Source organism: Geotrypetes seraphini, chromosome 3 (assembly GCF_902459505.1).
Source record: "Geotrypetes seraphini chromosome 3, aGeoSer1.1, whole genome shotgun sequence".
In the NCBI taxonomy this organism is placed as follows: Eukaryota; Metazoa; Chordata; class Amphibia; order Gymnophiona; family Dermophiidae; genus Geotrypetes; species Geotrypetes seraphini.
Genome location: NC_047086.1, coordinates 30,409,668 through 30,432,032, shown reverse-complemented (window position 1 = coordinate 30,432,032; position 22,365 = coordinate 30,409,668). Strand labels below are relative to the sequence as shown.

The following is a 22,365-nucleotide window of genomic DNA, read 5'->3' as shown; positions in this document are numbered from 1 at the left end:
CCTCTCCCCCCCCCCCCGAGTCCCCGCGAGCCAATCCGCGCACGGCGAAAAGCTCAAAGGCCGGCGAGGGACAATCAAAGCTGAGAGAGCGCGTGAGCTTACGGCGCGTGCCTGCGAGTTCTACTCAGCAAAATGGCTTTAGAAAGGAACAGGAAGACGAAATGGGGAGGGGGGGGGAGGGAGCGAAAGAAAGAAAGAGTTTGGAACCGCTATTCACGGAGTCCCTTACGTTACTCTCGCGACGTACAGGCCCCGGCCCCTAACGGCCGCTGCCCTGCTCGTTTTATGTAAAGTTATTGTGAATGGGGGCCGGGGGTGACGTCAGTCTCCGAATGTCAACAATGTAGCGATTGAGGAGCGAGTGGGCGTTCCATCCAGAAGGGCAACAAACAGAGAAGGTGCTGCATGCGAACGAGGCGGCGGCGGCGGGAGGGAAAGCCTAGCCGTGTACGGCGCAGACAAGACAGCCTGAGCGACACACACACACACACACACACGCGTTCAGCCTTGTGTGCATGCTTCTCCTCGAGCCAACCGGGAAAATAGCGCCGGAGAGCCTTCCCTCAGAGGCACTGAGCAAAGCAAATCGCAAGGGGACGAGTTGTCTCGGGGTAAAAAAAAAAAAAAATTATTTGAAACCAAAATAATACGATTCCGAGCGCCAAAAAAAAAAAAAAAGGGAGCAAGAGAAAAGAAACCTGGAAAGTTACTTGAAGGGTGAGTAGGTGGCTCGTTTATTTCTTTCTTGTTCATTCGGGGGGTGAAGTTTGCGCGCCTTGTTCCTGAGCGGGGGCTTTTGCTGGAGGCAGAATGCATTTTTGAAGTGAAATGGAGGGCTGTGCAAGAGAGAAGGGGGGGGGGGAAGAGATTTGTCTCTTTCTCACGGTTTCCAGATGATGTTGCTGGATTTCCTCGGGGGGCACTTCGGAAATGCCGCGGAGGGGCTTCTTTTGCTGCCGCCCCTCCTTTCTCTTTCTGCTGCTGGAATTTTGTTGCTGCAGATGAGGCCGGTGTCTTTGCTGTCAGGTTTCTGATTGTAAGTAAAGACTGCGGACCAGGCTGGCTGCAGAAAAGCGGATACACTGGTGTGTGTGTCTGTGCGCTCTGATGGATGTTTAGGAAGAGCAGCAGCAGCAGAGAAGCGAGGGGTGAACCAGCCAGGCATGACTCTTGTTTTGTACTGCAACTGCTGCAAAGCAGCTGTCAGATTTCCAGGGCCTGTTTTGCATCGAGACAGACCCGAGCTAAACCTCTCATCTTCCCCTCCCCCCCACCCCTCCTCTTCACATTTTAATCCTCTTGCTTGGTTCCTTACAATGCGGATGTGAACGTGTCAGAGTTTGGCTGGCAGTTTACCTTAAAGATTGTTTTCATTTCTGATCCTTTTAAATCACCCACTCCCTCCCCCCCCCCTTCCAGGATACATTGCTCCGTCCTTTTTTGTGAAAGAAACCCCCCCTCCCCCAAACAAATCTGGTGCAAGATTGGTGTTTCCCTGGTGGAATTCCGGATGATGTGTGCTAGATAAGAAAATGGATCAATGTTTATATTATTAAACTGCAGGTTGAAATTTTATTTTTTTTTTAAGTTTATTTTTGAGATTTCACTCTGACTTCGGCTTAAAAAAAAAATTCCCCAAATTATCGCATTCCAGGACCAACTGTTCCGGCTTTGAAAGCAAATCACCCAGAGCAGTTTTTTGCATAATCTGGAAAATTAACATGAAACAAACAATGAAAACATTCTCGAGTCCTGCAGCCTATATATATATTTTTTTTCCTGCTCTCTTTGGAACCTAGATCATAGATCGGACTATCTAAATAACGTGCAAAAAAATAAATAATAAAATCAAACACTATTTGGCACCATCTCTCCAGCAAACAAGGCAAACCCCCTGTTGTGCAGGGGCCTGGCAAAGCCTTTTTTTTTTTCTTTTGCAGCTGGCAGTGGAGCGTTGGTCCCCAAAATGATGTGTCACTTGTCGTGAAAAAAAGCCTCTCGGAAAATGCTGTCATGATTTTGTGCTTATGCTAACTGATTTTCTCAAGTGAGTTAAAATGCAGCAGGCAGGAAGGGGGGGGGGGAGGGGAGGGAAGGGGGGCTGACTGCCACGGAAGAAGCAGCTAAGGGTGAAATCGTCCCTCTCCTTTTGTGGATTGGCTATTTTGGGCTTCTGCTAATGCCTTTCTCGCTGGTTTCTGAAATCACAGGACCCTCCGGTGCGAGGAACTTTTTGCCACCCAGTCTAAAAACTCTTCTCTCTCTCATGCCCTTAAATATACCGGAATACAGTGCTAATCTGCTTGGGATCGTTTCGTGTGGTTGGCACTTTCAAATACATATATAATAATAATAATAACAACTTTATTTTTCTATACCGCGACTTCTAGGCGGTTCACATTGAAAGAAGGCTGGACAGTCAGCGAATAGCAATAAGTCTTAATACAATACAATAAGTCTAAATAGAAAGCTTACATACTAATTGGAGTTCTATGGATAGCTTCAGCTATAGACAATTACTAGAATTGTAAAACATGTGTCACCAGATGTGTTTTGTCATTCAAAGTAAGCTGTCATGACGTCATTTCTGCACTTGGAATGCATCTGTGAGATGTATAGGGGGATAAAAATTGTATAGACGTCATCCATTTTTCGATATCAAATGGGCGTCCGAGGTAAAAAAGCTGTGGTTTTCTTTTTTTTTCTTGCATGGTCGCACGAGTTTTTGTGATGATGGAGAAAGGTTTGCTGAATATCAGCGTCTTACCAGCAATCCAAAATTAATGAGTGCAATTAGCTACAGAGGGGGGTGGGGGTGCAAAACTGTACTACTGCTCGTTAGGGCTATATAAGGCAGTTGTGAATGGGCTGAAAATGAATGCCTAAGGTGATCTGTTTGGGCGCAGGTCAAGATTTAGAAAGCCTGACTCAGCTTTTTTTAACGCGTATCGGTCATGGTTTCCTTGGCTCCACCGCTACTGTATTAAGCGTGCCCTAGTCAGATGCTGCCTTTTACACGCGATTTATGAAACGAGAGGTGGCCGTTGTGACTTCCTTGATTTTTTTTTTTTTGCATTGAAGCTGAATGCCACGAGGGTGCTACGACCAAGCTTGCAGTTTATTTTGCCTTTGAGGAGAAAGCAAATACCGGGAACTGAGCGATCGGAGGGGCTCGAGGTTTTTACATGCACGTAGAGGACAGTCAAAAAAGGCTGTATTTGGTTTTTACCGGGATAGAAGTGACCCGGTTGCGTGCGACTTTATAGAAAGATATTCAGGCAGATCGTTTGTGTTAAGCTTGTTCCTGAATAATTTTATTTTTCTTCATTGGATAAAGTAACTTCTAATTTCTCTTTTATTCCTGCCGAATCTCCCCCCATTATAGTGTGGTCTAAGAAGGGTTAAAAATTATTGTTCAGTTTGATGTAATGTGAAGTAACATTACGCCTACCGTATTTCTGTGACAAGAGGTTTATTTTCTTGTAATGTATGGTTGAAAAAAAAAAAAAGATATGCAGTAGCGGGTAAAACCAGGGCTGGAGTTCATCATCCTGAAACTGGAACCGAGCAGTGTACCCGCTAAACTAGATCTGTGCTCTTCACCTATTTGGCAAGCAGCCAGTCCACTAATCCTTGCCTAATCGCGTCTATTTTTCAAGGTGCAGGGAGACTTGGGACTCCTATAAGCAGCCCTTGGGCTAGAGGCGAGGGGGAGGGAGGCTTTGCTTAGCCCAGGGGTGTCCAATGTCGGTCCTCGAGGGCCGCAATCCAGTCGGGTTTTCAGGATTTCCCCAATGAATATGCATGAGATCTATGTGCATGCACTGCTTTCAATGCATATTCATTGGGGAAATCCTGAAAACCCGACTGGACTGCGGCCCTCGAGGACCGACATTGGACACCCCTGGCTTAGCCCTCCCACCGGTTTCTATACTCTAGACCGGTGGTCCCCCCCCAACCCTGTCCTGGAAGACCACCAGCCAGTCGGGTTTGCAGGATAGCCCTAATGAATATGCATGAACGAGATTTGCATGTAATGAAGATGATAGGAATGCAGATCTAATCCCTGCATATTCATTAGGGCAGGGGTAGGGAACTCCGGTCCTCCAGAGCCGTATTCCAGTCAGGTTTTCAGGATTTCCCCAATGAATATGCATTGAAAGCAGTGCATGCAAATAGATCTCATGCATATTCATTGGGGAAATCCTGAAAACCCGATTGGAATAGGGCTCTCGACTGGAGTTCCCTATCCTTGCCCTAATGAATATGCACGGGGCAAATCTGCATTCCTGTCATCTTCATTACATGCAAATCTCCTTCATGCATATTCATTAGGGCTCTCCTGCAAAGCTGACTGGCTGGTGGTCCTCCAGGACAGGGTTGGAGCCCACTGATTTAACAGATCCGTAAACACAGTAGATGACGGCAGGGAAAGCTCTGCACGGTCCAAGCCGGTCTGCCAGTCAGTCTTTCATGAGATCAAATCGGTTTGCAATGAAAACCCCACTTGCAGACCGAAAACTCGCCCACCCCCTATAAAGACCATCTAAGAAGGAAGCTAATCACAGATGGCAGAAATGTGTCGTCCCTTGCAGTAGTGGTGCTCTGCGTGGGTTTAAGAATTGCCCCCCCCCAACTCCCCCCAGCTGGTTACAGCGTAGGTTTCCCCTCTAGTTTTGTCTGCTGCGAGCTGCACCTGAGCCTCGTCAGTTGTTGGTGGGTCATTTCGAGGCCGTTACTTTATTCTGATTCACACAAAGAGATAGGATGGAATAAACAGTTTCCATCTGTGTGTGTGTTTTTAGCGTCTGGGTTATGTGGGCTTACAAGGAGTCCCCCCCCCCCTCTGAAACAAAACAGGAACTGCTCGTCTGTGACTGTGCACTTCTTGTGGTTTCCATCAGCAACGATTTCTCCTTTTTTTCATGCTTCAGATGGGGGTGGGAGAGGAAAAACAGTTGCATGCTATTTGAATGCAGCTGTCAGGACCAATTAAAAAAACAACAACCTCATAACAAACAATCTCCCCCCCCCCCCCGAAGAAAACAAATGAACGCTGCTCTCTCCGCGTTGCAAAGTGCTAGGCGGCGGGTGCGAAGCAGGCAAGCGGCAGCCGCGCGGAGGCGAGTGGGCCGGACTCTGGAGGCAGGGGGCGGGGCTTGTCCGGGCTCTTTAGGCGTTCGAGGGTGTCAGCAGTTTCCGAGCCGCTACCGCTGCTGTTTGCTGACTCACGAGTCTGGCTCAGCCCCTGCTGGGACTCTCGGGCGCTTAGCTGACACAGTCCTGATCTGCTGCAAGAGCTGTGTTTATTTATTTAAGTTATAACATTTTATTGAAGGAAATATAATATAATGCAAATAGATTTTCATTTCCAAATAGATTCACAATTATGATATTTTCGTACATATTTCTATTATTCCTCCAAAATATATTTCTATATGACCCATATCAACCCCCCTACTCCCCCATCTCCTTTCCCCTCCCCCTCCTATTCACATTGTATTGAAGTAATTAATCAAATTATAATAAATTGTGAAATAAACATACATAGTTCTATCATTCCTTCAATATACATCCTATATGACCTATTCCATCCTACCCCTGCTCCCCCCCCAGTTCTCCCCCCCCCCATTGACTGGAAGACGACACATATTACCAGGTATTGTGATGTCCGCAAAGAGCTCAGGACGGCTTACAGGTTAAACGTACATATTACATAGTTGACAGATTACAATCTGACGCAATCACAGAACAAGTCGGCGATACATAGGCTGCATCCCAACCTGACACAAAGTAGGGATCTAGTGCAAGCAATTAGATTTTCCAGGTTACAATTTGCATAGTTATCCTTGGCAATGCATGGTGTTTTTTTTTCCCCCCAATTCTTTACTTTCGTCTGCTATGACGTTTGTAGCCCTTATTCGGTCTGTTCAGTGTGGCTTTACAATTACTGTATTGTGTTTTGGAAAAAGCTTTAGATCCTAAGAAGGTGGTAGCATTCTTGGTGAAGGGATGCGCTTAAGCCGAGGGTTCGCTCTCTCTCGTGTCGTCCCAAGAGATCTTCCCATGTTTTCTTCTTCCATGCAGGAGGCTGTTGGGCCAGTTTCTTCCAGATGCCGCTTGCTTAGCTCTTCCTGCTGCTCTGCAGGGCTCAGATCAACAGGGATATTTTCCCCCTTTGTTTTCGCTCGGAAGGTAGACGAGGATGCCATTGAAAATACAGTGGTGCCTCGCGTAACGAACGCCTCGCACAGCGAACGCTGCGCACAACGAACTTCATGTCTTGCTTCCTACAACGAACTTCGTTTCACACAACGAAGTCGCCCGAGCTGCATCCTTCCGCGCAGGCACTGCGCTTAACTGCCCTCTCTCCGCCTGGCTCCCTGTGCAGTGGCGGACCGTCGGCTCGCAGGGGCCCGGCGCCTACTGCTGATGCGTTGGGGGGGGCGGAGCTACTCTCGCCGCTTCCCCGATGCTAGAAAAAAAAAATGAACAGTTAAGTCCCAGTTTTTGCCGCTGAGACTCTGCCCTCTCTCACTGTAAAATTAGACTCTACTTAGTCTGTCTTTAAATTTAAAAAATGTGTGTTGTTTTAAAAAACAATTATGTTTTTAGATGTATCTAAATAAAAATAATAACAAAAAATTTATCTTTTTTTATGTCATCTTAGCATATTTTATGCTACAGAACGAATTATTTTTTTTAACATGTATTGTTATGGGAAAACGCGTTTCACATAACGAACTTTTCGCATAACAAACTTGCTCCTGGAACCAATTAAGTTCGTTGTGTGAGGCACCACTGTATATAACATTTTTTTTCACAAGACGTTTAAATCTCCTATTTTGGCCAGAAGTCCTAGCATAACCTGGAATCTTATTTTCGGGAGACAATGTCAGGCAGCAGGATCTTAACAACCCCTCTCCCCCACCCCGGGATATTACACAGTTTCTCAGTCTCTGCCAAGAAGGGACAGTGGCAGTCTGGCGGACGGCTCGGACCTTTTTAAGTTACTGGGTTAAACACAAGCTGAGAAGTGCATTCTGCACATTTTGTTGGCAGCATCAGGAATCCCAGGATGACACATTGCTGTGGCTCAGCAGTCTGTGGCTGGAATGCCAAATTTAGCTGGTTAGTGGCAGACCACGGATTGCGACTTGTTTCCGTAGGACTGTCGGGGTAGTAGGTGCTTGAGGCAAACCCTCATTCTTACACCCCTCAATATTTAGACTCCTAGAGCCTCATGGTCGATGTCAGGTCAAAAGCGCGCTGGGACAAAGACGCGCGCAGACAACTGAGAGCAACGTGGAGGCGCGCGCCAAAGAAAATGACTGTTTTAAAGGGCTTCGACGGGGGTGGATGGGGGGGAACCCCCCCCTTTACTTTATACAGATCGCGCCGCGTTGTGGGGGGTTGTAACCCCCCACATTTTACTGAAAACTTCACTTTTTCCCTAAAAAACAGGGAAACAGTTAAGTTTACAGTATAATGAGGGCGGATACAACCCCCCAAACCCCCCTCAACGCCGCCGCGATCTGTATTAAGTAAAGTGGGGGGGGGGGTTCCCCAACAAAACCCCCTATCGGAGCCCCTAAAAACACTCTTTTTCTTCGGCGCGCGCTTCCATCTTGCGCTCAGTTGTCGGCGCGTGCCTTTGTCTTCGGCGGTTTTGTCTATGAACCATCATGGTCATCTCCGCACTATCCTTTTAAAAGGGACCAGTTGACATAAGAGCAGCTAAGAGTAGAATCCGTTTAAGAAAATGCTGAAAACCCCCCTCCCCCCCCCCCATTTCTTTTTGAATTTTTCTTAGTGCCCAGCATTTTAGCACCTGACTTTTAGGGCTCCTTTTACAAAGGCGTGCTAGCCGCCACCGCCTCCTTTTAAGCAGGCGGTAATTTTTCGGCTAACGCGCGCTAATCTTCTGCGTGCGCTAAAAACGTTAGCGCACCTTAGTAAAAGGAGCCCTTAGAGTTTGCAGACAGAATTAACCGAAATTTAACTTAAAGATTTCTCTAGTTGGATGGTACATCTGAATAGTAACCGCTTCTGGTGAATCTCTAAAAAAAAAAAAAAAATCAGTTAATAAATCTGAAATAAATAAATATGACAAAGTGAAGGCTTATATTGATGTCTGACAATATTTTTTGTGATGTCTTTAGTTTGTTGTTTTACTGGCTTTGTTATACAGTAAGGGCTCCTTTTGTCAAGGCGCGCTACGGGGGTTAGCGCGTTGGACATTTCATCACGCGCTAACCCCCGCGGCAATGGAGGCGTTAGGTACTAGCGCGGCAGGCGGTTTAACGCGCGGTATTCTGCGCGTTAAACCGCTACCGCGCCTTTATAAAAGGACCCCTAAATGTTTTTATTGCACACTACGGGGTATATTTAAAAAAATCATTAGCCCCCCCCGAATTCCATGTATGACACTTTGAGTTGCCCATGCAACTTAATTAAATAATGTGCCAATTAGCAAAGTTTGCTCATGGTCATTAATTTGGGAAATGGGAAAATCAACCATTTTCCGACTGTGGCAAAAGCCGCCTTAATGTGTGGGAAAGACTTGCGTAAGGGCCATGCTAAGGCCACTTTTGCCACAGTGTTAGGAGAAGGGCCCCATTATTTGTCCTTTAACCTGTATTAAAAGAACATAACATATGAATATGCATTACAGTAATGAAATGAAGGTCTTTGGGGAACACAACAAGCTGCATTAGTCCAGGAAAAGTAGTGACTAGCTAAAAGGTTGGGTTATCATACCAGCTTGGGAATACACTTCCCCCCTCCCCATTCGCGGTTTCTGCACTCGCGATTTCACATAATCGCGATTTTTTTCTGGGGAGGGGGAAAATAAAAAAAAACATATTTTTTACCTCCCTGCCGCACATTGCGCCGACGGTTTCAGGGTCCTATCTATCAGTACACCCAGGTCCTTTTCCTGTTCGGCCTTTCCCCAGAGTTACACCTGTCTGGTGGGCGATTACTTCCTCTGCGTTTTCGGCTCAAAACGCTGCGCTGAATTATCAAAAAACGTTATTGACCTGCCTAAAGGATTCTTGGGGGGAAACTGCCGTGATTGCGTGTGTTCGGTACACCTGCATCAGCCCTAATTTTAAAGTTTCCAAAGCCCCTCTCGTGTCACTTTGTTCGCTTTCCAGAAAATAAGCGCACGTATGCCAGCGTGGTGGAGTTTGGGCACGCTTAATATTGAGTACATCACGTCACTGTTGTTAGGAGTGGGTTGGGGGGGAAGGGAGTAATTTGTGCTGAGTTAAGCACTTCCAGCTGCTTTGAAGTGAGTAAATCTTGAGTAAGTCTGGATGTGGCTGTTCCAGTTTCTCCGAAAATCCTAAGCAGCCGTCTCACTCGTCATGATTTTAATGGACAGATTAGAGTTATGTTCCCCTCCCCCGTGATCTCAGCTCATCGGGCAAGCCCCCTCTTATCAAGTTTCAAGTTTTATTAAGTTTTAAGTTTATTAGGATTTTATCCTAACAAGGTTTTCTAAGCGGTTTTACAATCAGGTACTCAAGCATTTTCCATATCTGTCCCGGTGGGCTCACAATCTATCTAACGTACCTGGGGCTATGGAGGATTAAGGTTTGTTGTACACGCAATGTCAAATATTTCAATGCGTAGAACATTTTAAAAATAGGGGACAAAACAGAACAGTTTTATACAATTAATACAAAATATATACGTACTGATAAATAACTGGTACAGAAGATGAGGGGGATGAACTACAATCTTGAAAGAGAAGAAACATTTAAGGGAAAAAAAAAACATATGGTGGGTAACAAAAAAGAAAAAAAAAGAGATATAAAGGCAGAAATAAACATAGGAAAAAAGAAAATAAATTTGCAGCCTATGCGTAGGTCTAATTAGGATCTAAGAGATTTAATGATTGGTAAGTTATACTATCTATATCTCAAAGGCATCCTTATACAGGAAACTTTTTAAAGAACGCTTGAATTTTTCTAAAGAGGATTCATTGCGTAAGTATATTGGTAAATTGTTCCAGAGCTGGGGTGCTATAACCGAGAAAATAGTAGATCTGGTCCCTATTACTTTTAAAGACTTTTAAAAGTGTAATTGGTAACCAGTGTGCTGCTTATAGAAGTGGTGTAACGTGATCATATTTTTTTTTAATTAGTAATAATTTTTATTGCTGTATTTTGTATTAACTGTAATCTTCTTATTTCTTTTTGGGTTATACCATGGTATAAAGTGTTGCAATAGTCAAGCCTAGAAATAATTAATGAATGAATGAGAATATTAAGAGCTTCAGGTTTTAAAACTTTTGATAAGGATCTAATAAGACGTAACTTATTAAAACAATTTTTATCTGCGCCCTTCTCTTTCACTGCCAACTCCAGACTCCGTCCTTTCTTTCTTGCTGTGCCGTATGCCTGGAACAGGCTGGCTGAATCAATACGTCATGCTCCGTCCCTGGCAGTGTTCATATCCAAGCTAAAGGCCCACTTTTTTTGGAAACTGCTTTCAACTGTTAACGCCCACTCGCTGCTGTCCGATACTTAGACCCACTGTATCATTTCCTCCGCCATAATCTCCCCAACCCTGTAATGTCCCATCTAAATTGTAAGCTCTTCTGAGCAGGGACCGTCTATTGTATGTTAAAATGTAAGTGCTGCATACGTCTTTTCAGCGCTATAGAAATAATAAATAGTAGTAATAAATTTGGGAAGAAAGGCTGCCTACAGTACCCTCCTCCTCAAATTCTTTCTTCAACATTACTGTATCCATAGGAATGAGCTACTCAACCTTCCTCTTTGCTGTACCAGCTATTCAAGCTGCTTCCTCCCACATGTCTGGCTGTGTCTACACTCAGTTAGCCTTACATGTTCATGCCCTCCGATATGACTGCTATTAGGTTTAGCCCAATAAAAAAGGATCACCCTATTTTTTTTTTAATGTGGTTTATTTCTATTTGGTAACCTTTAAAGTGGACTAACAGGGCAACCACATTCCTTTACTGTGCAGGTTCCTGGATCTGCGCGCTCTTGGTTGCCGTATCTTCAAGGAACGCCATTAGCACCTGGGAAAGATCGTGCTCGTTTAGGTCCTCATACTGTTTTGAGTTGTGAGGTAGAGAATGACACGGTGACAAAATTCATCACCGTTCCCGTCCCCATGGATAACCGTGGGAAATAATCCCATTTCATTTTTTAGTGTCTATTTCAGCCTCAGTCCTTCTACACCAGCATTCTTCAAAGCAAAGCTTGAGGGTCAGTGGCTGTGCTTATGTGAGCCAAGGATAATGAAGCCATTGTGACATCACTGATGTGATTGGTTCTTAGGCACTGGTGGAATGAGGCATTATGACATCAGAATATCTGCTCTGGATACCAGAGACTGTCATTCTGTAGTGTCTATCTCAACCTCAATCCTTCTACACCAGCATTCTTCAAAGCAAAGCTTGAGGGTCAGTGGTTGTGGCCATTCATACTCTGATTCTTATGGGAGCCAAGTATAGGACAATCAAGCCATTGTGACATCACTGATGTGATTGGTTCTTAGGCACTGGTGGAATGAGGCATTATGACATCACAATATCTGCTCTGGATACCAGAGACTGTCATTCTGTAGTGTCTATCTCAACCTCAATCCTTCTACACCAGCATTCTTCAAAGCAAAGCTTGAGGGTCAGTGGTTGTGGCCATTCATACTCTGATTCTTCCCTCTCTCCTTAAAGAATGACATGAAGAATTTTTCCCGCGGTTATCCGCGGGGACGAGAACGGTGATGAATTTTGTCACCGTGTCATTCTCTATTGTGGGGTTCTCCTGTCCCATACTACATGGGGGTGGCCTTCTCAATAGGCAGGCTAGACCCTGCCTAGACATTTATTTATTTCGGGTTTCTATCCCATTCTCCTCAAAGAGCTCAGAAAGGGTTACAGGTTAAACATACACAATTTATAGTTAACAGGTTACGATTTGCCATAATTACAGTACAAGTTTATGACACAAGTTTTTGTCCTAGGGGTCTAATACTAATATACATAATATATAGTTTACAGGTTAAATTTGCCATAATTACACTGCAAAATTTTTCAGTCTGTTTTTTTCCCTAACGTAACACATACTGAGGATGTAGTGCCAATATACATTTCTTTGTAATCCATTAGTTGTGGGCAGGGGGGTTAGGTGAACAGGTCTGTTTTTATTGCTTTCCTAAAGTTGAGGAGTCCTTCAAGGGATGTGCTCTGCGGGGGCAGTCGATTCCAGTGGCTCGGTATGAAGTGGGAGTCAGACCGTCGCTTGGCGTTTTGCAGTTGAAGGGCATGACCAGGGGCCATTTTGAGGCGTATTTCATCCTGGGAGTGGAGGGGCCTGTTAGTTGTGCGAGGATTTGAGTGCTTGCATCAGGCCCTTAAAGACCCAGCGTTTGGCTACAGGCATGTAGTGAGCCAACGCTAAAGTCTGGGAGACGGGGTTGCGGGCATGGAGGTTTTTTTAGAAGCCTGATTGTCGTATTTTGTACATGCTGGAGATGATATACTTTCTTCGCCGTGAAATTGTTGAATAGCGCATTGTAGTAGTCCAAGCGGGAGAGGGCTAAGGCGTAGAGTAGCTGAGTGAAGTCACACACAGAATAGTAGTTCCTTAATTTTTGGAGATGTCGCAGGTGGTAAAATGAGGAAGATTCCACCTGAGGGCTGTGTTCGGAAAGCGATAGGTTGGTGTCGAGGAGTATTCCTAGGCTGCACGCTTGATCTTTTCCAGTTATGGTAGTTGAGTTCTAGGGCAGCGAGGGATGGGTGGGGTTGCAGACTTCTTTGCATATCCAAAGGGGTTCCGTCTTGGAGGCATTTAGTTGTAATTTGTTGACGGACATCCAGTTTTTGATTTCCGAGAGGCACTTTAGGAGTTTCGTGATCTGGGCGTCATGAGTTTCTCCTAGTGGTAGGTACAGTTGGATGTCATCCACGAAGGAGTGAATCTGTATTTGATATTTGCGGGCTATGTCTAGGACAGTTTTAACAGCCAGGAGGTTTTTTTGTGTTTTTTTTAAGTGTGTCCCGTTTGGCTGGTTAGGCAGCAGTTGGCCGCCTACAATTGGGACGTCGTTTATAGAATTTGGCCCGAAATGCCAAGTGTGTTGAACTTAGGTGTGAATATGTGGAATAACTTGTAAGTTTCATGGCTCCACGTCATTCCTTTCTTGGTTGGGCTGAGAACTAGAGAATGACACGCTGACAAAATTCATCACCGTTCCCGTCCCCGCGGATAACTGCGGTAAACAATCTTCATGTCATTCTTTAAGGAGAGAGGGAAGAATCAGAGTATGAATGGCCACAACTACTGACCCTCAAGCTTTGCTTTGAAGAATGCTGGTGTAGAAGGACCGAGGTTGAAACAGACACTACAGAATGACAGTCTCTGGTATCCAGAGTAGATATTGTGATGTCATAATGCCTCATTCCACCAGTGCCTAAGAGCCAATCACATCAGTGATTGTCACAATGGCTTCATTATCCTTGGCTCACATAAGAATCAGAGTATGAATGGCCACAACCACTGACCCGCAAGCTTGGCTTTGAAGAATGCTGGTGTAGAAGGACCGAGGTTGAAACAGACACTAGAAAATGACATGGGATTATTTCCCACGGTTATCTGTGGGGACGGGAACGGTGATGAATTTTGTCACCGTGTCATTCTCTACAACGTTTGAGCACCCCCTCTTATTTAACGGGCCAGGAATAGCTCCTGGCCAGTTAAATAGCATAACAGCACAAACCGCGGATATTCAGCAGAGATAGCTGACTCTCTCCCACTAAATATTTGTGGCTAGCTGCTAACTAGGTATACTATATCATTTAACTGTCTAGGTGTGGATATTTAGCCCCTAACCAGCTAAGTTTAGTGGCTAAAATAGACCATATAAATAGCAGGCCTATTTTCAGCCACTAAGGCACTTAACTGGTTAAAGCTAAATGTCGGCATAACCGGTTAAGGTGCTAAAAATAAAAGCAGAACCCGCTGCAGTGTGACAGCTTTGCTACAAATTTTGTTATTCACTCAAGCTAAGTACTATTTTTTGTATTTACAAAGGATTGGAGATTCCCATTGAGGGGTTGGAAATGCCATTCTCAAGATTTTTCAAGTCTCTCTGACTGAGTACGGTGCAACGATAGACTTTTAAAACTACATTTAGGGACTTGTCCCCTTTGTAGGTTTTTCACCATCTTTCGGTTCTGAGCACCTTGTCAGAATAAGAAGTATGTTAATAGTAACGGGTGCCCTATACGCAGTTTGTTAGTATTGAACCTTCAGGACGTACCTACAAGTTTAACATCACCCAGTAGTGAGCACGAGGTAAAAATAAAAGCAGACATTTAATGCTGGCCGCTGGCAGTGGCCCAGCATTGAAAATCTAGGTTGAGTTCTGGTGTTGGGTGGACAGAGCACTGCCCAGCGCGGGCTGAATATCGCCTCCTAAGTTGTTTGGGAGCCTCTGTTGGCCTCCAGGGCCAGAGAAATATCCCTTCTGTGCCGCACCTTGTCTTGCCTCTGTAGTACACCAAACACTAGCAGCCCTAACAGAGACCAAACTCCTATCCGAGCACAGTGCTACGCTCTCAACCCCTGGGCTGCTCCCTTGCTAGGAGCCTTGACCTTAGCCTCTAGGCGGGCCACTGACTGGGTTCCAAGATATAAATTTCTAACCCAACCTCTTTTACAAAACTCTATTTATTTATTTGTTTAGATGTCTATCCTGTTCTCCCGGGAGTTCAGAACGGGTTACAATTGACATTCACAATAAAGTTACAGGACAATAAAATTATAGGCATTCAAAGAAGAAGGAAAAGAAAAGAAGAAACCAAGCCTCGGACTACAATGAAGAGAGCAACAAAAAGAGGCACTGGCGATGTCAAAACCAACTAATGGTCACGAGTCTTTTATTCAAAGTCAAACATCTAGAAAATGTAAAAACAAAGTCCCGACTAGGATCAAAGTTTCGGTGACTACGTCGCCTTCCTCAGGGGACAATAGTGAACTTATGACGTACTTCGATCACTGCGTGTAAACGTGTTGGCATCTCCACTTCACATTGTGTACGTCATAAGTTCACTATTGTCCCCTGAGGAAGGCAACGTAGTCACTGAAATTTGGATCCTAGTCGGGACTTTGTTTTTACATTTTCTAGATGTTTGACTTTGAATAAAAGACTCATGACCATTAGTTGGTTTTGACATCTCCAGTGCCTCTTTTTGTTCCTCTATTCGAAGAAGAGACAGGTGAGAAGACGTAGAGAGAGAAAGGGAGGGGGAGCAAGGGAAGGGAGGAGAAAAGAGGAGGGTAGAGATGGGGGAGCGGGAGGGGAGCAAGGAGTTAAAGGAAGGGGAGCAGGGAACAGGAGAGTGGAAGGAGAGAAAGAGATAAGGAAGGGGAGCTAGGAGGAGGTTGTCCGTTTAGTTGAAGAGATGGATTTAGTGCCAGCTGTGGCGGTAACAGCTCTGACGCTCATAGGAATTCTATGAGCGTTGGCATTGTTACCACCGTGTCCGGCACTAAAAAACGTTCTACGGTTTTCTAAAAGGTGGGGGTGTGTGTTTAATTTTGTATTATGTTTATGCTTGTTAGTGTTTATATAACGCTCTTTGCTACAACAAAGAAAGGAACGCCAGTATTAAAAAGGACAGAAAGAAGAAGAAGAAAACAAAAAGTCTAATAGTTGTTGCAGGAACTAATTTCTCAAAATTACAGTTTTAAAAATAGAAATTTCGCCCTGTTGCATTATCATATGATTCTGTGCTGTTTGGTATGGCAATGAGAGCAAAAAGTCAGATATCTACAAATAATAACAAATTATTACTTATAATGACTGGGGTTGCCATTCAACAAATTACATATAATTGGAAAAATTGGAATAGATTAAATTATAATTTTTGGTGGAACTCCTTATGTCATATTTATAAAATGGAGAGACTTATTGCAATACAACAGGGTTGTTTCAGGAAATTTCAAGATATTTGGGAGCCATTAACAAAGTATTGTAATGATTAGAAAAATCTTGTTTCCCTTAAATTTACAAGTTCAATTATGGGGTGGGAGGGAGGGTATTTTTATTGTTACATGTTGTATAAGTATTGATTATATGATAGATAAGGGTGGGGAGGGGGGAGATAAGAGAATATTATATGTATCATTGTTGATTATTAAGTGAGATATTTATGGTTATTTGTATGGATATGTTATCACACTTATAAGTCGAAAAATGAATAAAGATTAAAAAAAATAATAATAAAAATAGAAATTTCAAAGGTAAAAACATCAAAACCTAAGAATAAGAAAATGCCAATCCGAAAAGATAAGTCTTTAATAAAGTCCTAAATTTAGAATAAGAAAGCTCACGGCACAGTTCATTTGGAAAATAGTTCCACAAAGTTGGGACAGAAGCAAAAAAAAAAAAAAAAAAGCTGAATTATGAGTTGAGCTGTATGAAAAAATTCTTACAGGCATGCATGCAGCTCTTGCCTTGTGCTTGTCAATCTTTTTGTGACCGTGATCCCCCCCCCCCCCCCCGATGGCAGCCAAATAAAATTGTGTGATGCACTGGAAGTGCAGAATAATGATGCATCTATGCCAATCCAGGTTGGCACCTGAAATGTGGGTTTTGTGACCCTATTTGGGGTCCTGACCCACAGACTGGGAAGCTCTGCTGTATAGGTTTTACATTTCATGCTGTTTCTTCTTTTCAGCAGTCCTCCCCTGTCGTGCTCGTCTTTCTCTCGGTTTTTTAATTTTATTTATTTATTTAAAAATTTATATATTGCATAAACACTGTGCGGTTTACAAAATTACATGCATACATACTTAAGAAATATTAAACATGTTGCAACAAGACAAACACAATAAAACATTAACTAACAATATCATTATTAAAACCTTCCTTTAAATTCATCCTACAAGATGAAAAGACAAAATCTCAGAAAAACATTTACAGGACGGGAAAGAATTAACAGAAAATAGCATTAACACAGGAAGGCATTGAGAAATAATTGCGTTTTCAACATTTTCTTAAAGTTCAGTCTCCCGTCACAGAATCGCAGAATCCCAGGCAGCGCATTCCAGAGCTTGGCGCCAGCCGCAGACAGCATTGTTGCCTCGATCGTAACATGAGAGACTAACATCTTACCCTCCAAACTCAACTTCATACTATTTTCGATCTCAAACATTTTATGGGCTGATAGATTTCAAATAACCCCTTTAGTACCATTGGAGAAACGTGATAGAAAATTTGCTGTATGCTTGAAAGGATCGTAAACTGTTGCCTTAAAGTGGTGATAACCATTTGAATCCTGGAGTAGAAACGTATTTAGAAGGTAGAGCCCCTCTGGGCTTTCATAGAGCTGATGCAGCTCTCCCAACTGTTAAGGAACCAAAAACCGCGCTGACTAACTTATGGAGCTGAGCGGGCATTCTCGGTTTCCTCTGGTACAGATGACTCATCGGTATCGATAAGGGTTGCCATTTCTAAATATAAACCTTGCAAAGTGTCAGATTGTGGTTTAGCCGCCTTCTCTTAATGAAAGATCGGAAAATATTATAGAGGAGCATTTTTACCTGTCGGTAAAAGAAAAAAAAAAGACCAGAAATTTTTTTAGCTGTTGAGTTTTGTTGCTGCAAATTTATGAAAATGGTAACATAGCATGTCTGGACTGTGGCAGAGCTGCGCTGGTCTTTCTCACCTCAGCTGTCTTTTGAGAGAGACCAGCGCAGACAAGGTGATGTGGGTCATGATTTAGGACTTAGCGTGCTCTGTTCCCCTCCTTTTTGTTGAACTGGTTAGTAAACATTTGAATTGCTATTTTAGGAACATGAACAACAAAGCATCCGATTTTCACCTCATCTGCTCCCCTTCTAATTCCCGACACGAGCACTAAGTTCTGACTCTCCCTTTCTGCCCTCTGTGTTTGTCATAATTAGGTTGAAAGCTCTTTCGAGCAGGGACCGTCTCTCGCATGTCTAATGTACAGCGCTGCATGTGCCTGGTAGCGCTACAGAAATAATAAATTATTGTTGTTTCAGTGGTACATAGCTGGTCATCACCAATATCAGTGGCTGGCCGGCTAAGTTCGAGGCAGTAAACTTTGACTGGGATATTCAATACCAGTGGCTGGATTTGGCCCGGCACTGAATATCCAAGATTGTGAAAATCCGCTGGTTATCTCTAGGATAAGCAGCAGAAAATCTTGCCAGGGATCTTGCCAGGTACTTGTAACTTGGGTTGGCCACTGTTGGAAACATGATCCAGGGCTTAATGTACCTTTGGTCTGTCCCAGTATGGCTTTGGTAGTCACTAGCAGTTATGCATAAGGTCAACACCTGGGGGGTGAAAACACTACAGGAGGGCCAATCAGAATAGATTGTAGCAGGAACATAACAAGGCAAAATCACAGCAGGGAACTGACATTTAATGAGTAACAGGAACTTGGTGAGGTCAGGCAGGTACACGGTAGAGGACCAGGCTTTGGCAAAGGAAGCAGAGAAGTCCCAAATATATATCGGAGGATAAAATGGTCTTAAGCAAGATGGCCCTTGAAAGGAATTGAGAACCATAGTGCAGATAGGATATTGACTAGGAGAACCATACCAACACCTACTGGTGGGAGGTGGAATTTCACTGCAAAAACAAGCTGTTTTTAGAAACAGAGCCACCCACAGGCCGGTGACATAACTTTAAACTTACCCCCAGCTACACATTGCCTGATACTCCCTTTGCTGTACCTGTTGGGAATAACAAGCCCTTCCCTTCTGATAAATTTAGGAAGCTCTCAGTTTGGCCTACCGGTTGAGGGAGGAGCAGCCTAGTGGTTAGAGCTACAGCCTGAATACCATGAAGTTGTGGGTTCAAGGCAAGCACTGATCCTTGTGACCCTGGGCAAGTCACTTAATCCTCCGTTGCCCCAGTCACGTTAAGAAGGTTGTGAGCCCGTCGGGGCAGATTGGGAAAAATGATTGAGTACTTGAATGTAAACCGCCATTGATAGACAGTATATAAATAACTAATAATTAAAAAAATAAAATTTCATTGCGCTGCAGATCCAACTTTAGCCTTTATGGTAGGAAGACCCCCTCAAAAGCTATGATAATCTCTTATCATTTTTGAGTGTTGGTTGAAGGATTTGAAGATAACTGTTTGGCAAAGAAGAAAACACCCACAGAGCAAGCAGCTTGCAGATCCGTTACTGTTGTATCCCCAGACACATCCAAACGTATTTTCCAGTATTGAAAATAATACATTATGAAGAAGAAATGTGGGAGGGGGGAGGGAGGGAGAGTGCCTATCTACTCGATAAGATCAGATATGTTGCATGTTGTGACATTTGTCTCTGGCCTAACCAAAAGCAGTTCTGCAGAGATGTATTTGTACCCACTGTGGTATATGCTTGATAAGAGCCACAGCTTGCTGAGATACACCTTCACCTTAGACAGCCTAGATTTCAGCGCATTGTAGGATTTGAGTGATATGGAGTACACAGCTCAAGCCTTGCTCTCTCTTATCTTATCTTGCCTACAGCTAATCAGCACGTGGGGGCGAGATGAAACAGAAAAATTGTATTTCTTTTCTCCGTCTGTTATGATAAGGGCTCCTTTAAAGCAGCAGAGAGACATGTAAGAGCCTTCAGAATGGCAGTCGGCTGTGTGAAGGGAAAGCCATAGCTCTGCTGGGTTCTGTGGCCTTGTACCAGGAAATAAACTGGCCAGACTGGGACCTTATCTGCCTTGTATCACGGCTGTTGCCCTTTCTTGACTTTGTTCCTTCTTCTGTGGTATTGCGCTTTATACGTTTGTATTTCTTCTTTTCGTGGCAGCAAAAGTCCGTGCCGTTTTAATTCTGGCTACAACTGTTTCTCAGCTGCTTGTGCTGTGTGACGCTTGGGTAGGATTTTGGCCACAGGGAGCAATGCATAGTATCTCACTTTCCTCCTATGGATAGATGAATCTAAATAAGCAAGGGATTGCTTTCAGAAGCTTTGTGTAGCCTAACGGTTAGTGCAGTGGTCTGAGATCCAGGGTAACCAGGTTAATTTTCCACTGCCGCACCTTGTGCCTCTTGCTAAAGTCACTTAACCCTCCATTGGCCCAGGCACAGGATAAGTACCTGTATGTAATATGTAAACCACTTTGATTGTAATCACAGAAAGGCTGTATATCAAACCCCATCTTCTATTCCTTTGAAACTGGAAGGCCTAGGGTTGCCAGATTTTCCTCTATTTAAAAACGAGGACACCTGGTTCCACCCCTACACAAAACTTCCCAAGATCAGGACCGTGTCTGGAATGATGCCATCGCATCGGCATCCGCGATTGCACAGACGCTCTCCAGACGTGGCCCTGAGCTCGGGGCTTCCAAAACTCGAGCAGACTGCTGGATTTTGGAGATCCCTCTGGGCATCTGGAAAGTCCTCTAAAAAAGAGAACATGTCCGGGTTTTCCCAGATGTCTGGTAATCTTAGGAAGGCGCCTGTTTCAGTTCCCAAGTGAGGCCTTCCTGTTCTCGGGTTGGCCAGGGCTGTTCACCCTTGGAAGGAGATGGTCATGATCGTTGCTTAAGTGTGACACCTAGTGGTTAGTTCAAGATTTTCAGGGTCGCAAAGGCGACCTGATGCATGGCCACTTGCCCAGGACTGTCGCTCCATTTGCGATCACTTAATTGTCAAAGCTGTAACTCAGTATTGGATCACTGGCAGTGATGGTTCATTCAAAGGTAAAACCAACTTGAAAATGGTAGAGTACCTAATCTAATCCACAGCTTATTAATCGCACTATATCCAAAAGGGTCAAGACGATTTACATCCAAAGAGGCTGTAAAATCTACGGAAAAGTACAAAAACAACTAATAATTAAAATATCATAACATGAATAGTACAAGTCATGTAAAAAAGTTTTCAGATTTTTACAAAACCTTAAGAGGGCAGAACTATGAAAAAAGACACTGCAAAGGCAACAGAATTTTAAAGAAAATAAATAATGCAACACAGCACTGCACAAAATCAAAAGAACACTGCCATTCTCACAGTAATGGGATCTGCATAGAACGGATATAGTGCATACAAATAGTCTATCTACCTACCCATTGGCTCTGCCCTGGATGATGTGAAGATGGATAAAACGTTTAAAAGCACTAACATTTCTGTGTTATAACCCAGTACTTTCCCCCAGCTAATATCTATATATATAAAATCGGAGGCATGTATGTGTGTATATATGTATGTATGTGTGTGTGTGTGTGTGTATGTGCTGCGATCACGCAAAAACGGCTTGACCGATTTGAATGAAACTTGGTATGCAGATCCCTCACTACCTGGGATGATATGTTCTGGGGGTCTCGCGGCCCACCTGCATACGTGGGCGGAGCTACAAACATAAAATCAGATTTCACCCATTCATGTCAATGGAAATAATGTAAAAAGCTGCCATTCTCACAGTAATTCAAAAACGGCTTGACCGATTTGAACGAAACTTGGTATGCAGATCCCTCACTACCTGGGGTGATATGTTCTGGGAGTCTCTCGGCCCACAACTCTATGTTGCTTGCTCAAGGGTGAGTTCACCCAACAATTTATATGTTCTTGCTCCTGGAGGTGAAACTAAAAATGTTGTTTATAATCACGTTTTGTGTTAGTTGTATTGTATTCATTTTGTCAAATATTTCACATTATAATTTGAATATTGTACTTTTTATTAAGCTGTAAAAAAATAATTTCATTCACCACTGTAACGTATCTTTATTTGAATCCATTTACAGTGTTATTGCTATAATTAAATACCCGTGCAACGCCGGGGCATCAGCTAGTAATAATAATAATAACAGTTTATATACCACAGGACTGTGAAGTTCTATGCGGTTTACAGTGAATTAGAAAGATTCTACAAATTGAATGGGACATTCATAGTTAGAGATTAGTGGTTAACAGTTTACGGGATCAGATTTGGGGGGTGAGATTGTGATGGGGTCGATTGTACGGATTCGTTACCTAGGTACTTCAAGAACAGGTATGTTTTTAGATGTTTCCTAAATTCACGTGTGAAAGAGGAAATTGCACTATGAAATATGCTCTCCTTCCTGCCGACCTTTTACTGCCCCCAGAGCAGGGGGCACACAGAGCAGCAGGGCCCTAAAGGTGGACATGTGTGGCGTGTGACTCTCGACTGAGGATTATCCGTGCAAGAGCTGGACTTGGTAGGTGGGGAGGGGGGTGGGACCGTGATGACACGCCCGACGTTGGCCTATGAAAGCTCAGGACACTGTAGCCTCCGAGGTATGTGGTTCTAATTGATTTGGAAACGATGGCAATGGTTTTAAGAGGATTCTGCATTGTAAGGGGTAAAGG

General features: G+C 43.8%; 1 protein-coding gene across 1 annotated transcript in view; it reads left to right on the top strand.

Annotated features, from left to right (window-relative positions):
* Positions 1 to 204: 204 nt before the first annotated feature.
* Positions 205 to 22,365, top strand: part of BACH2 (BTB domain and CNC homolog 2) — a 491,078-nt gene continuing 468,917 nt past the window's right edge. The window contains exon 1 of the mRNA XM_033939441.1: positions 205 to 717. The gene's annotated coding sequence lies outside the window, so the exon portion shown is untranslated. The remainder of the gene's footprint in view (positions 718 to 22,365) is intronic.